The sequence below is a fragment of the Trichoplusia ni genome, chromosome 6 (genome assembly GCF_003590095.1).
Source record: "Trichoplusia ni isolate ovarian cell line Hi5 chromosome 6, tn1, whole genome shotgun sequence".
NCBI classification, from domain to species: Eukaryota; Metazoa; Arthropoda; class Insecta; order Lepidoptera; family Noctuidae; genus Trichoplusia; species Trichoplusia ni.
The window spans coordinates 16,579,022-16,592,928 of NC_039483.1; the positions used below are offsets into that span (position 1 = coordinate 16,579,022).

The following is a 13,907-nucleotide window of genomic DNA, read 5'->3' on the forward strand; positions in this document are numbered from 1 at the left end:
GGATAAAAGTAAATAGGTTTTGGTATTCAAATTAAGTTTACAAAGTTGGCTGTTGTGTAATCAAATGTTTTGATAAGATTTTTAGTTAGCCAAAACGTTTCTGGGAACAATGAGTGTTTTAATAATGTTATTCTGTTTTTAGACATTCTTAACCATGAAAAAATTAGGGGCGGGTCATTTTGAAGATTGCCAACATTTAAATTGATACTGGTCATCATTGAGAATCACAAAGTTCTTTGAACATAACAAATACTTGCAAAAGTAATTTGAATTTCAATCCATAGTTCACTTCAATTGGCTGATTCAGTAAATTGTTATAAATTGTTTTGATGGAAATCAATGTCTGGAGATATTAACCGCTGTATTGGAAATTAGCAAGTCAAGTATTCAATAACAGATTGTTTTGAGTTAAGACAGCCAAGTCTGATTTACAACCAAGTGTTGTCAAGGGCAGGAGGTTGTTCAAGATTCTGATTTGGTTCAGGAAACCTGTTTAATATTCGTGTTGTAATTGATTCTGGTCCTTGTTTGTATTATGATTTAGGTTCTTTATTTATTGCTCTGATATTTAACAATATTTAAACTTATTATCTACGACCTTATCATATTAGTTATCCGTTTTCTGAATTTTAAATAACGAAAGCAAATTACAGAACTGTAATGTAATTTTAATAGAAAATAGAACGACATACAATTTTATTGCCTGATATATCTTAATCCGATTTACAATAAAAATGCATACAAAAATATTGCATACGTGCTATAAATGTTCGGTCTATTAAATCAAACTCACCTATGCGTACGATATGACCAAAACAACCGCGACGATTTATGATATTAAATGTACGTGGACGAACAAATTTGCAGGTAAAAAATAGAAAACAACTGACGGCTGAATTATAGTCAATTTGTTTTTGAACCATGCGCTGTAGATAGACTTTTACACTATACAATTTTTGTAGTATTTTAATCGACTCCGCTTTGAAGGAGAAGTTTTGTGGTTTTACTGACACTTTTGATTATTTTACACAATAAAATGGTTCTTTTTGAAAGCGTGTCGTGGGCGAAAACTGATATTTAGTTAGTAACCAAAAGGAGGACTTGTGATATCGAAAATACCTACTTATAACATTGAATACTTTGTTAGGTTATAGTTAACAATGATTATATAACAGCCGCTATGACGGTTAATACTACTTGCGTCGGTCAAAAATTTCTCGCCCATCCGATTTTGTTTTGTTATTCTTTCAACTACATACATATGTGTCCAAACCTCTCAGAAAAGCGAGTTCAACCGTATTAAAAATAAAATCAGCCACTAAAAATTACGATGGATTAACCGATATCTCATAACTCCAGAGTTGCTTATTGAATTGAAACGTCTAACAAAAGGCCCAAGTAATATTAATCATTCAAATATCTGGTTTAGACCTGTTCTTCTATTATAAAGTTCAAGAACTGTTTCCCAAATGTTTAGGCTTTTGATTTAATATCCATCGAAGTAGAACAAGAAACAGAACTTCTGTAATTATTAAATACCAAGAAACAGGTTTCAACATAAACTATAAATTGTAGTCTTGACCTAAACATATAATAATATAATATATGTATATCCTGGGACAACTCACACACGGTTATCTGATCCCTAGACCCCAGACACCAGAACAAATGATCATGCTCATCACACAACATTTGTCCAGGGCGGGAATCGCACCCACGACCTCCGGTATAGCTGTCAGGGTCACTAACCACTAGACCAACAGGCCCGTCAACATAGTTTCATAAATAACAAAAGAAACGTTCTCAAGCATCAAAGAAAAAAACATTTATATGGTTTTATATACATTCCTATTTTACTTTGCATTTCTTTGCTTTATGCAATGAAACATACCTTACAAATTTTGTTAAATTAGTCTTCAACTAATATCTGTTTGTTTGATATTAGAATCTTAAGGTTTTTCATAATATTTACCTACTGCCACGACAATTTCCTGTTACAATTTTCCAAAACTACATTCTTCTTGTAAGACAATAACACGAACATTTTTCCAAATAAAGTTTAGTTTCAAAACACCGAAATGCTCTAATCTAAATGTATGCGCTCTTACCGAATTCACTTCTAAATAAATTGAAGCGTTTATTTTTCTAAGTATACCGCCGTTGGGCTACACACAAATTTCTGGTTTTACTTTATGTTCCCTTTTATTGTTATGGAACGCTATTTTGGAATTTTATTGTGTTCTGTCTACAAGCTGGTTTTCATGTACTTACGTTCATTATTTGTTTTGTTCGTAAATATATTTATACTGTTCATTGTGGCCGCGTATCTATTCTTAGGACTGTTCAAGACACTATTCATTTGCTATCGTAATACCGTTAGGTAGATTAATTTTAAAATCTTGTTTAATTATACTTGTTTAGATAATAGGTAAATGTAATGCATCAAATATTATGATCGTTCATAATAATGACGTCATCTCCGCCGACTCTTAAACCATTTAAAATATTTAGTTCTTAACCTCCCTCCTATCACTCCTTGTTATCTCGTTTAAGTAGTTTTGTTACCCCTTTACCTTCCACTACTTGCCCCCTTAATGGATCACGTACAAAGAACATTAAGGTTGATAGTAAGAGCGGGCCGTTCTGTGCTTCTTAAACTTTTTATTGAGTCTCTTCGGTTCCAAGTTTTTGTCAAAGCTATGTTTTATAGGATTGGAATTATTTATGGCTGAAAGTTTTTCAGTGTAAGATACGACGTGATTTAATTATTCTTAAATTAAGCTCGTACGTATTGAGTCTGTTTTTGTATACTCATTTGCAGAAAGAACAAAATATGTTCAAGCTACGTATTCATCTTTAATAATTTCAACCACGCCTTAATTACCGTCGGCCACAACACCACAAATTTCAATTTAAACTTCACAAAACAAAATTTATTCACCCGAAATAAATCCATAATACTAATACCATCTTTGGCCAAAATGAAAAGAAAATCCACGCAAAATTTTCTTCATAACACTGAAAAAATCGTTGTCCTCCGCAGGTAAGGATAATCAAATATCTGGGAGAACAAACTCGTATATCAAAGGCCTCGGTGGGGTGCTTACATGGAAAGCGGCTTGGAATAACTCAGGGTCCAAAGGTTGTTACTTTAGGTTGCTAAAAAAACGGATCGTCTGGTGAAATTATATAAGTCAACTATGGAAAATTGCGTCTACGAAAAAAGTGTTATTATATTTACGAGTTTATAAACATTGCTGTAAAGGGTTAGGTTATAATGGAAGAAAAATATTCACGTGGGGAAATTGGAAATAGTTACCTTTTTTAATCGAATGGCATGTTTATTCATTTTGAGGTGCGGTATGATTCTGCTAATAACCCATAATCGTTATGAGTTTGAAGTCTGGTGTTAAGATTATTTATTCGGTAAGCAAGTGGTGCCTAACTTTTTGATGAGGTACCTGAGTACGTGCTCTTTACAAAAATACATTTATACACTTAAAATAAATAGTGCTTAAAATGGAGTTGAACAAAACATAACAACGTTTACAGTACCTAAGTAATGCCACATCCCCACAAACAAACAAGTCGATGAAACTCATCATAGCAAAGGCTTCAGTTAAAATTGTCAGTATCAGTTTCCACAAATCTGGCTAAGTAGAAACTCCAGTCGAAAGGTGGATTCTGGCACATTGCCAGAATCTAAAGGAAAAATGTTGGGAACTTGGAAACATTCTTTCTCACATTTAACATGAAACAAAACGCTAGAAATAAAATAGTCTCACAAAAATTGAGATTGGGTAATATATTTAGGGGCGGACCAAAAAATGGACATGAACTAAAACTTTTTGTTCGTATTTGGTCTGTGAGGGCGCAATGTACTATGTCTAGTGTGTTTTATGTTTGATAAATAAACAACATGTGACGCAAAAATATTTAAACGACGGTTTGTTGAATTTCGAATGGGAAAACCGTAGAAACCATCTAAAGTTAGAACACATTATAGCACTTTCATTACTCACTTTTATTCACAGATAGCACTTTATGTTATTGATTTTGTCGACTACATTAGTTTTTTTTTTAATTTAGTCCTTATCTTTTTCGTTGGTAATTTAAATTACTGCGGTCAATATTCAAAATAAAGTATGTAAAATAAATTAAACACAACATCTTTAGATGTTTACTCAGATGTTTTCTTCAACGATTCTTTTTGATATTCTGTACTTTTTTATTGATAAACCATGTTTTTGATAACGCTATCTTCTATAATATCATTAATCATTGATTATAATAATTTCTTGTAAAAATGATCTTCAATCAATTATTTATAACGAACGGATCCATCTTCTTTCCAAGTAATATTTTTTCCTTGTAATATAAAATGCTTATCCTCGCGGTTCGGCAGTCTCCAATGATGCAAAACTTAATACCACTAGGGAACTTTTAAATTACTTCATTTTCTGTGAATTTCGTCGAGGCCAGCTCTCGCAAGTCAGCCAAACGTACAACTTCGAAACTACTGGAACAGTAGTAGCAGTTTACGAAACTTTCTCAACACTTGCATTCCCGCTTGAATTATTGCATAATATACGTTTGGCGATAAAACTCACAGTTCCCATTGTTCCGCATCATTGTTTTTATTGGTGCTTGTAAAATGTTTGATGGTGTTCCCACTTTTATAATAGTTTGTTTCCTCTCGCAACATTTATTGAGATTTAATTTTTATTTTAACTGTTTCTTAGTACGCAGTTAAACTCGAGTTTTTATGCCTGTTCAAAGAATCGTTCTAAAGTAATTGCAAATTAATACGAAAACTATACGAATGTTACTTCACTCTCGATGTTAATATTTGGGTGTGTCTTGTCATAACATTATAGACTTACAACTTTCGATACTTTCCACGAACCATTACATTACATGCACCAACTATTTTAACAGGAGCGTTATATTCTATTACTGTCAACAACTATTTTTCAGTATTAAACACACACCTCAATATGCAAAGGGGTTCAAAATAAATTATATAAGACTTTTCTTTTTTTTTGAATTCGTGTAAAAACTCACAGTCGTTTTCAATTGTCTGTACTTTAGAATTTAATATGCTCGAGTAATCTAGATCGTGAAAGATGCATGGCTAGAATATGTAGATAAGGAAAATATCTAACCTTTTTCTATTTTCTAGTCACGTGGGAGTATCATGAAGTTTTGATACTAACATTTTTTGTTACCATCGGGATTCACGAAGACGATCACTTTTAAAAATAATAAATAAAACACGAATCGATCGACATACAAACATGTTTTACGAAAACCCATCGATCTCAAACGTATCTAAGTCTGTCAGCCATTTTATTTCCTCAACACAAATCGTTTCAATCCCAAATAAAATGAAACATTTATTCCCCACTTTATTTCTATCTACCAAATCTGGGAACACGTTGATCACACCATAAAACCCCGGTGGAGAAACTTGAAGCTGTAATCCAATTTACTACGAACATTATAAATAAAGCAAGGACCCCACAAATAGCAAAAAACTATAAATATTACGAGCACATAAACATGGCTATAGTTCAACACCATGATATTGATAATAAAAATTCCTTTCCGGAGTGTGAGGGGAGATCCTAAGCTCACGGACTGAATGCCGAAGCGTAGATAAATACTGATCTGCCGAAGATGGTTTTCGAAAACGAACTTTCGGTATTTTCCTTGAGATTATCACGTGAGTGTTGTGTGACGTGTTCATTCCCATTTAGGATGCAGAATGAATGTACGGTTGGGTAGATTGTATGTTGGATGGGGAAGAAAACGTATTAGGTAGAACATAATTATATGTGGGTACGATGGTTTTGGTTTTGTCCAAAGCACTACGCTTTGGACACACGACCGACTATCGGTTTCTATGGCTGCATTTTCTCTATACTTTTTCTTTATTTTGGCTTCCTTGTCTGACTTGACCGGTTTTTATGACAGTATTGTTTTGCAAGTTATCGTTTCTAAAGAAATATTTGTTCAACTATCATAAAGGATTGTAGAATTTATTGAATTTTTATAGTTTCCGAATTTGTCTGGAACTTCAAGCATTAACCAAGAACGAACTATTCAGTAAAAACAAAATCGTCGTTAGTAGTAAGCCTGATATTATTCACAATCTTTTTCTTTAGTAGCATTCCAATTCGACCTCATAAGAAAGCTAAGTTCTTCGGAAGGTATCTTACCCAGATAAGTCGAACAAAAAAATTCAAATCCAAAATTAAGTAGCAATTTGTCTTCCTGCGTAGGCAAATCCGAATATTTTACATAAGATGAAATACGTATACTAAGCCGGGTCGAACCCTGAAGATAACCTCAAATGGATAGATCCACAGAAAAATAAATTCTTTTGCGCCGCACGTTTGTGTATACTAAAACTGGGTGTTGGAATAAACGAAATTTAAGTGTGCTTAATTGGACTTCTTCTGATTGAAGTCTACTTATGGGCAGTTTCTGTACCCTAATCATATTATTTGGAAAAGTTGCGCAACTGCACAAGTTTATCAATTACAAGGTATGCTACACTTGATACAGTCGGTCAGTAGATGGGTGACCGGTAACGGTAGTTTGAAGCTAGTACTTCTGATAGCCTTTCTGACTACGGGGTATCGTATTGCCCAGTTAACCGGGTTGAGGAGGTCAAGAAAGCAACACTGGTGCTTAGCTGCATCTGGTTAGAATGGAAGCTGACCGCAACATAGTTGGAAAAACGCTAGGATGATGATGCTTATCAACATACACGAATGTCATTTCATGCGAGTTACCTTTTGTTTCAGATTGGTGTCGGATTAAACGTTAAGACTATATTGGGTATGTAATGTTTATTCCCTATCATGTTTTATTCGACCCGCCAGCTCAAATCCACCTTTCTCATAAATAGTTAAACTTCAGATACATCAAGTTGTGAAAAAGAAAACAAGGCACGATTACACATTCAATGCTCATCTTTTATAGATAGATCTCCCATCCAGCCCTAAGAGCGATACGATCATATCAAATGTTCACACATTAGACTTGCAAATCCCAAATCCCCATCCGTCAATAAAATAAACAGTTAAGTCGTAAAAGTTCAAAACTTGGTAACCCGAAAACGCGATGTAGGAAAATACAGTAAATCTACTTTTGCTCATGGTGAAATTTAAGTAACTGCTACAGAAATAAAAGGTATGTTGAAAATAATATTTCCTTTCAACTTGACCTGGACTTTTGTATGTATATATGTATTTATTTATCATAGGTATATATTTTAACATTGTATTTATTATGTCTATGAAACTTTAGTGTAGTTTTAAATTAGTATAATCAATATATTTTTTTTCTTCTTCAAATACTATTTGCGCGATTTGATTTCCTTCTACATCAAATCTGTCTATCACTCTAAGGTTTGCTGTAAGAGAACCCAACTCTGGGTTAAGCTCGCCTTTGTACATGAACTTTCCAAGAACATATTGTCCAATTGTGTGTATTTATGTGCAATAAAGTATAAATAAATAAAAGTAAATATAAGGAAAATTTGTAGCTTGATGTATAAAAATACCAAAGACAGATCCATACATCTTGATATTCATAGATCACGGTAAATGTGGACAAAAAGATCTGGAAGAAATAAAACAATAGACCAGTCAACACTTCAATTTTGTTAAATGTGTTTGTCAAACCCATTTGAAGAAACTATTGAGTATAGTTAGAACTCCAACATAAACACTTCCATTTGAGGATCAAAGATTCATAAATCATAAAGAAAAATATTCTTATGTTAGCGTTACTACAGTTGGACGCTCAGTTTTTAGTCTTTTCAGTTTCCTATTGCACTCCCGTATTGAACTCAATGGCTTCTTGTTGAAAGATTCCTAGTTTTCAAGTAAAATTTTCATTTCTTCACTCGAAATCATTTTCGTTGCACTTTATGCAATTGTATTTGATTTTGTAACCGGCGGCAACCGGGCGTGGTTGTTGACATCAAAATAACTCTATTCGTTTGTTTTCAGTCTAAAATTGCTTTGTTCATCAACGGTCAGGTTTGCACTATATTTAATTGGCCGTTAGCAGAATTTTAGTAAACAAATTGATTAGGTAACCGTGATTATATAGAATCAATGTAAAATTGCTCGGTTTTAGTGGTTTAGAAAAAAACCTCCATTAATTCGAATACGATGCGATGATGTAACACCTATTCTTTTTTCTCCTTCTTAAAATACAACTTTCGTTCAAAATTTAAAATACGTTATAGAACTTCTGATTTTCTTCGAGGGCTATAAAATTAACTTTAAGTTTCTTCCTTGCAAGCTAAAAGGGCTTTCATAAAAAATAGTACATAAAACTAACTGCCATGATTACATATTAAAGCGTTTTAATTTCACCTAAATCAATATATCTATCTCATTAATTCATAAGTATCACGAAGAAACCTACACAGCAAAACAAATCCTCACTTAAACAATGCAACTCTTAAGAATCCCAAGTATCAATTTACCTAGCCACACCAAAAGAAACTATTTTAATAAATTCCTTTGCCCAGTTCCCAGCGATTCCACAAAGAATAATATTTTTTGTTACAAATGCAAGGCTTTGCTTTTAATGGAAACTTTCTCTGCAGCATCAAGCTGTCAGCTCTGTAACTCCTTTAATAGTATTTTATAGTTTTAACTTCTGTTTCTCCTCCTTTGCCGGAACGAAAAATACTGCCGCATGGAGAATGAATTGTGGGTTAGCTTTTATTTGGAAAGTTACAAATATGGATTGGGTTGTTATTACGTTTGTAAAATAACTAAGGAATATAAGAATTATCTTGCGCCCAGAGTCATTATTGTAACGTTTTGAAAGTGCTTGGAAAACGGCTACCATTTGAAAAAAAACTTTTGATCTTGATTCGTATAGTTACAAGTAAAAATCGTGATTAGAGGCCACTCAAACTGAAGCAGAGATTAGTCGGACAATCCTGAAATAAACAAATTACGATGATGATGAAGTTGCGTGAATTAAATCTATTCTTATAGTACTTATCTTAAAATGATTCAGACTTTAATGATACAAACGGTGTACTCACTCCTCTTTATGAGGATTGCCCGAATAGTTGCCGGATCTTTTTAAAATCAAACAAGTTTGTTGTTAGTGTTTTTCTGGTTAACCATTGCAACTGTGCAGAATTTGCGTTAAATGGGTTAACATAAACAGTGCACCAGGTGGAGCGAGGCTAGCAGCTCTTAAGGCAAGAAAAATTACTATTGTTATTGTACGCCATTTTAAAGTACATAGTTTTAATATAATCTTACCTATTGCTTATTTATCAAGACCGTAATACTTGAATTCGATTCACTATCAATGTCATGCAAGTTTTATACTGCAAACTACCTATATAGCTCTATACACGTCTAAATTAGACAAATACTGATTTCAGTGCATTTATTCACAAAGCTAAAAAACACAAAGTCTCTCATGGCTTTCTTGAAAATCGATGTCCAATACTATTTTGCAGTTAAACTTTCACCAATTCCCGTGAATACTGCACAATTAAACAAATCAATGCCCCTATCCCCAAGTTTCGAATTAGCGGAATCGTTTCTATTCCAACATTGTACGGCTTCACAAAGTTTTCTTTGTTCCAAGCACAGTTCTATCCTCTTTGTGCAGCTCCCACTTTGCTCCTGTTATTATATTTCAATATATTAAAGTATTAAGTCGCTGAATTTACATTTGCGTTGTTGCGAATGTTTGGTTCGGGATTCGAGGAGTTTAACTATAGATTTCGAGAGGCTTAAAGGGTATTACCGGGTAATCGATTTTGTTATTTTATTGGATAGATTTTGCCTTTACTTGGTTTAAGTTTCTAGCCATTATTTTCGAAGCATTTTCGCTCTTCATTTGTTTTAAGTGTCAGTGCTAGGTCGTCTACAAGCAAGGTAATAACTATTGTTTAAGCAATAATAATTATTTGCTCGTGGCTCTAACAGTCTGCATGTCAATTATGTTTGGGTTTAATTACTTGATCGCGCACGTGAAATTAATTTGATGTAGGCAATTTCAGATTGTGGCTAGGTGTCTACATAATAACAATTGGCATTTTTGACTGGGCGTGGAATAGGATTCGTTGAGCGTCAATTGCGCTCAAGAAATAACTGTACAATTTTATGTTCAAAGGACAACCATACCGTACAAGTATTTCGTAACACGTAAACGCAAAATAACACACATATTTTCCCAATGATTGCTGACAAAACGACCATTTTTAAACATATCGCGATCGATACTGCGATAACGTCACACAAATTTACAATTTGACAACGAATTTGCTGTCAATGGCTATCAACACTGGTGGTAATAATTGACGCAAAAAATAAAAAAGAGGTTGTAACCATTATGACACGGTAGCTTTTTTATAAAGTCTACTCACGGTTATCGTATCTGTACCTAGATGTAAGCAGTAATACGTTTATCTAAAAGATCGTAGCGATATGTCACAGTCGTTGCCATTTCCTTTAGTACTACAAACGTCGTAAGAAAACTGTTTCTCTCTGTTTCGACGCAGATACACGTTTGCAATTTATTCCACTATTCACTACAGCCTTTGTAACTACAATTGTTTCTAAGACTACTTTTAATTCTCTAATCACCGATATAAGAAAGATTATAGGAATGTACTGTTTCAGAGTATTTTGACCTAGAATATTGCTTGGCAGGTTCAGTACAAGGTTTTACAAAGAAGAGTAGAAAGGAACCCAAAACAAAAGAAGGAGTGGTTTTGCAACCCGCAGAGAGGCTTAATACATTTTATGAATGGCATAAGACATTACGGACAATGCCCGGAAAAAGTATGGAGAAATTAAAATTTTTGTCCATTATTATTTTGATACGCCATTGCCAGAGTAAATTCAATCACGAACAAAAGCACACGTAATTCAAAGAATAATAAAACTGCGATAGTTGCGTTTTATTCACAGTTGAGATATTATTGTTTCTGGGGCAAGAAGCTAGGGTGCTCCGATGTTTAATTTAATGTGAATCCCATATAAAAACATGAGGGAAATGTTTAGGGGACATTTCGTCGATTTCTTCTTTCAAAAAGGGAAGCACTAGAAGGGTACCTTTGAATTTTCGAATTTGACCTTTAAGGTTAGGAGCGTTAGGTTTTAAATTGCTTGTGGAGTGTAAGTGTTTATTTTTAGTGTTAGCTATTAAATTATCAAAGTAATCTAGTGATAAAAATCTCTATGTAGAGGAAATGTATCACTTACATTTTCCTACAGGGCGTGAGTGAGTTGGCAACCTTCAGAATACATTTTTGGAAAATACACTTATGGGATAACATCTTTTAAGCGTTGTTTTTGAGGGTTTCTTATGACGCATTAGATAAAAATGAAAGGTAAAAGTGTGTATAAATATGTGCTAAATTTTAACCTTGTATGTGTATTCGTGTTACAAACATTATCCTTGTTCTTTAGCAAAAAACAAAAGCAACTTGTTTCTCTTCAAATTTTAACTGTTCCGGTATCTTTAATTTGCTATTTTTTTCAGTATTTTGGTTCATAATTAATATAAATAAATGTAATAAAATAATAATATAATAATAAATGCGGACAACATCACATACATTGTTCTGAACCCAAAGTAAGTTGCTAAAGCACTTGTGTTATGGAATTCAGATACAACGAAGGTACCACAAACACCCAGACCCGAGACAATGTAGAAATGTGAATTTTTACATTGGTACAATTTTACATTTTACCGGGGATCGAACCCGGGACCTCAGAGCTAGCGACACCTTGAAACCAATGCGTACGCCACTCGACCACGGAGGTCGTCGTTTAAGAATTAAGAATATTAACTATATTACATTTATTTGCGTTAATTCTATTTCCAATTTTGGCATGATAATCCATCCAATATACTAATGCACTTTACTTCTAAATCGTAATGGACCTTAGAATTTTCTGTTGGAATAAAAAAGAGAAAACTAATCGCTACTCTCTCTAATACCTACAATATATGATCAATATTGTAAACAAAAACCATTAATGAACGAGATGATTGTTCTCGAATCCCACGAATCAAATGTATTCGTGGAATAATAATTTCGTAATAAAATACTTGTCCAGTGTTGACTATTGATATAAACAAAATGGTGGACAAACAAACAACGTATCAATTTGAGTGAATATTGTTATTAGTTCAGGCAATGTTTGTAATGAAACTTTGTTTATGGTAGTAAAAATAAAATACATTATTTTAAAGGAAGGTCCACCACCTTCCTTTGTATACGTACTTCCTTTGTAAGCAACTCTTATATTTTTTTATTTCATCGACAGTTAGCTTAAGTTTTTTAAAATTAAGGAATGTTATTATTTTAATTTCGCGCAGCTTAAAATTATTCATATAATTTTCATTTTGACGATGAATTAAAAAAAACTATTTTCTTGTAACAAGATCTCAAGCATCCTAAAACTATCTTCTAGCCACACAGCTAAAATTCAAATCTCAATATTGTATCATCATTTTATAATAATAAACATAGACTATGAGAATAAAATAATATTTTCAATCTTAAAGAGATATTACACCGAAACAAAAGACTGTTAAGTGCATCACCGTCAAAGCAATTTCGTATAAAACTACCAAGAACTAAAACACTACCATTTTTCTCTGAAGTCTATTGCTGTAATTTTTTCCCTCTTTTAATTGCGATAGTTAATTCTCTTTTAAGTTTTTAATGTATTTTCTGAAAGGAATTTAAAATGCTTTTGCGTTAATATTAAAGGTCTGAAATAAGATTACTTGACTTGTGACAGAAATGTGCTGAAAAGTCAAAAGACAATATTTTCTACCTAGATGTTCCTAGATCCAGTCTTACTTTTTTAGGATTCCTTACCCAAACTGTTAAAGCACAACCGGGTTAAAACTGAACCAAGTTTATGAGACCAGTTTTCAATTTTATTTTTAGCCTATTTGTACTGAAACCTCAATATTGCTCGAATCCGACTCGACCAGTTGCTTTTTTGTTGTTTAGGCGAGCAATTCTCATTGACATTCACATCCTCCACGAAGGTACCATTACTAAACCTGAACCGCCATGCAAAGTTTCTAGCATTGTATCAATGCGAGACAATTGGTCACGTACTGGATTTAGTTTTACCTGGTCCCCATTGAGACGGCTGCATTAAAATCCGGAACATTTGATTTTTTTTATTAAGTAGAACAAAATAGAATACAATGAATAGTAAAAGCTAGACCGTCGACACTAATACGACGTCCGACTTTTTCGTAACCTAGCCCATATTGTTCATTTCTCAATAATAGTAGAAGAATTCTTTATCAACTCCTCAGCACCTGATATCATGTTCAATCTGGAGCTTAGAAACAGATGAAGTTTAATAAAATAATGTTATTACCTCAAATGACCTTGTTTTTATTTTTCCCAATATGCTCTAAAAATATACTGCATATCAGTGTATTATAACCTCTCAAATTAGGCCTATTGCCGTCATGAGAGAGAGATGGCGCTCTAAATGGCACATAGTGGTGTCTTTCTTTCATAACTTTAAGGGCTGCTTTCGAAAGTTATAGAAGACGGGTTGGGAGGAAAAACTTCAGAATGGAGCTATATATCTACAATTTTACACATAAAACTGTGCACTTCTATCAGATATATTTTGGTTTATATTTTTTTGATAACATCGTAAAGTTTCTCCTGAACCCATAAATAATGAAACTGGTTCACTTGTGTTTTTGTTTTCTTGTGTATTTTGATTGCCAGACAAAAGAGATTAGAGAGAGAGGATTTGGCAAAATGTTCGAAAATTACTTTTTATGATTAATCAATAAAAGTGCTACATTCCAATATACCAAGTTCTTAATACGCTTAAAAAATAATTTGTTAC

At 33.2% G+C, this 13,907-nt stretch overlaps 1 protein-coding gene across 5 annotated transcripts in view; it reads left to right on the forward strand.

Moving 5' to 3' along the window:
- Positions 1-6,743: 6,743 nt before the first annotated feature.
- Positions 6,744-13,907, forward strand: part of LOC113495308 (glutamate receptor-interacting protein 2) — a 233,751-nt gene continuing 226,587 nt past the window's right edge. For 3 of the 5 annotated variants that reach the window (XM_026873977.1, XM_026873979.1, XM_026873980.1), the window contains exon 1: positions 6,745-6,846. The gene's annotated coding sequence lies outside the window, so the exon portion shown is untranslated. Of the gene's footprint in view, positions 6,847-13,907 lie in introns of all 5 variants that reach the window. The other 2 variants (XM_026873978.1, XM_026873981.1) reach the window with 1 other exon arrangement.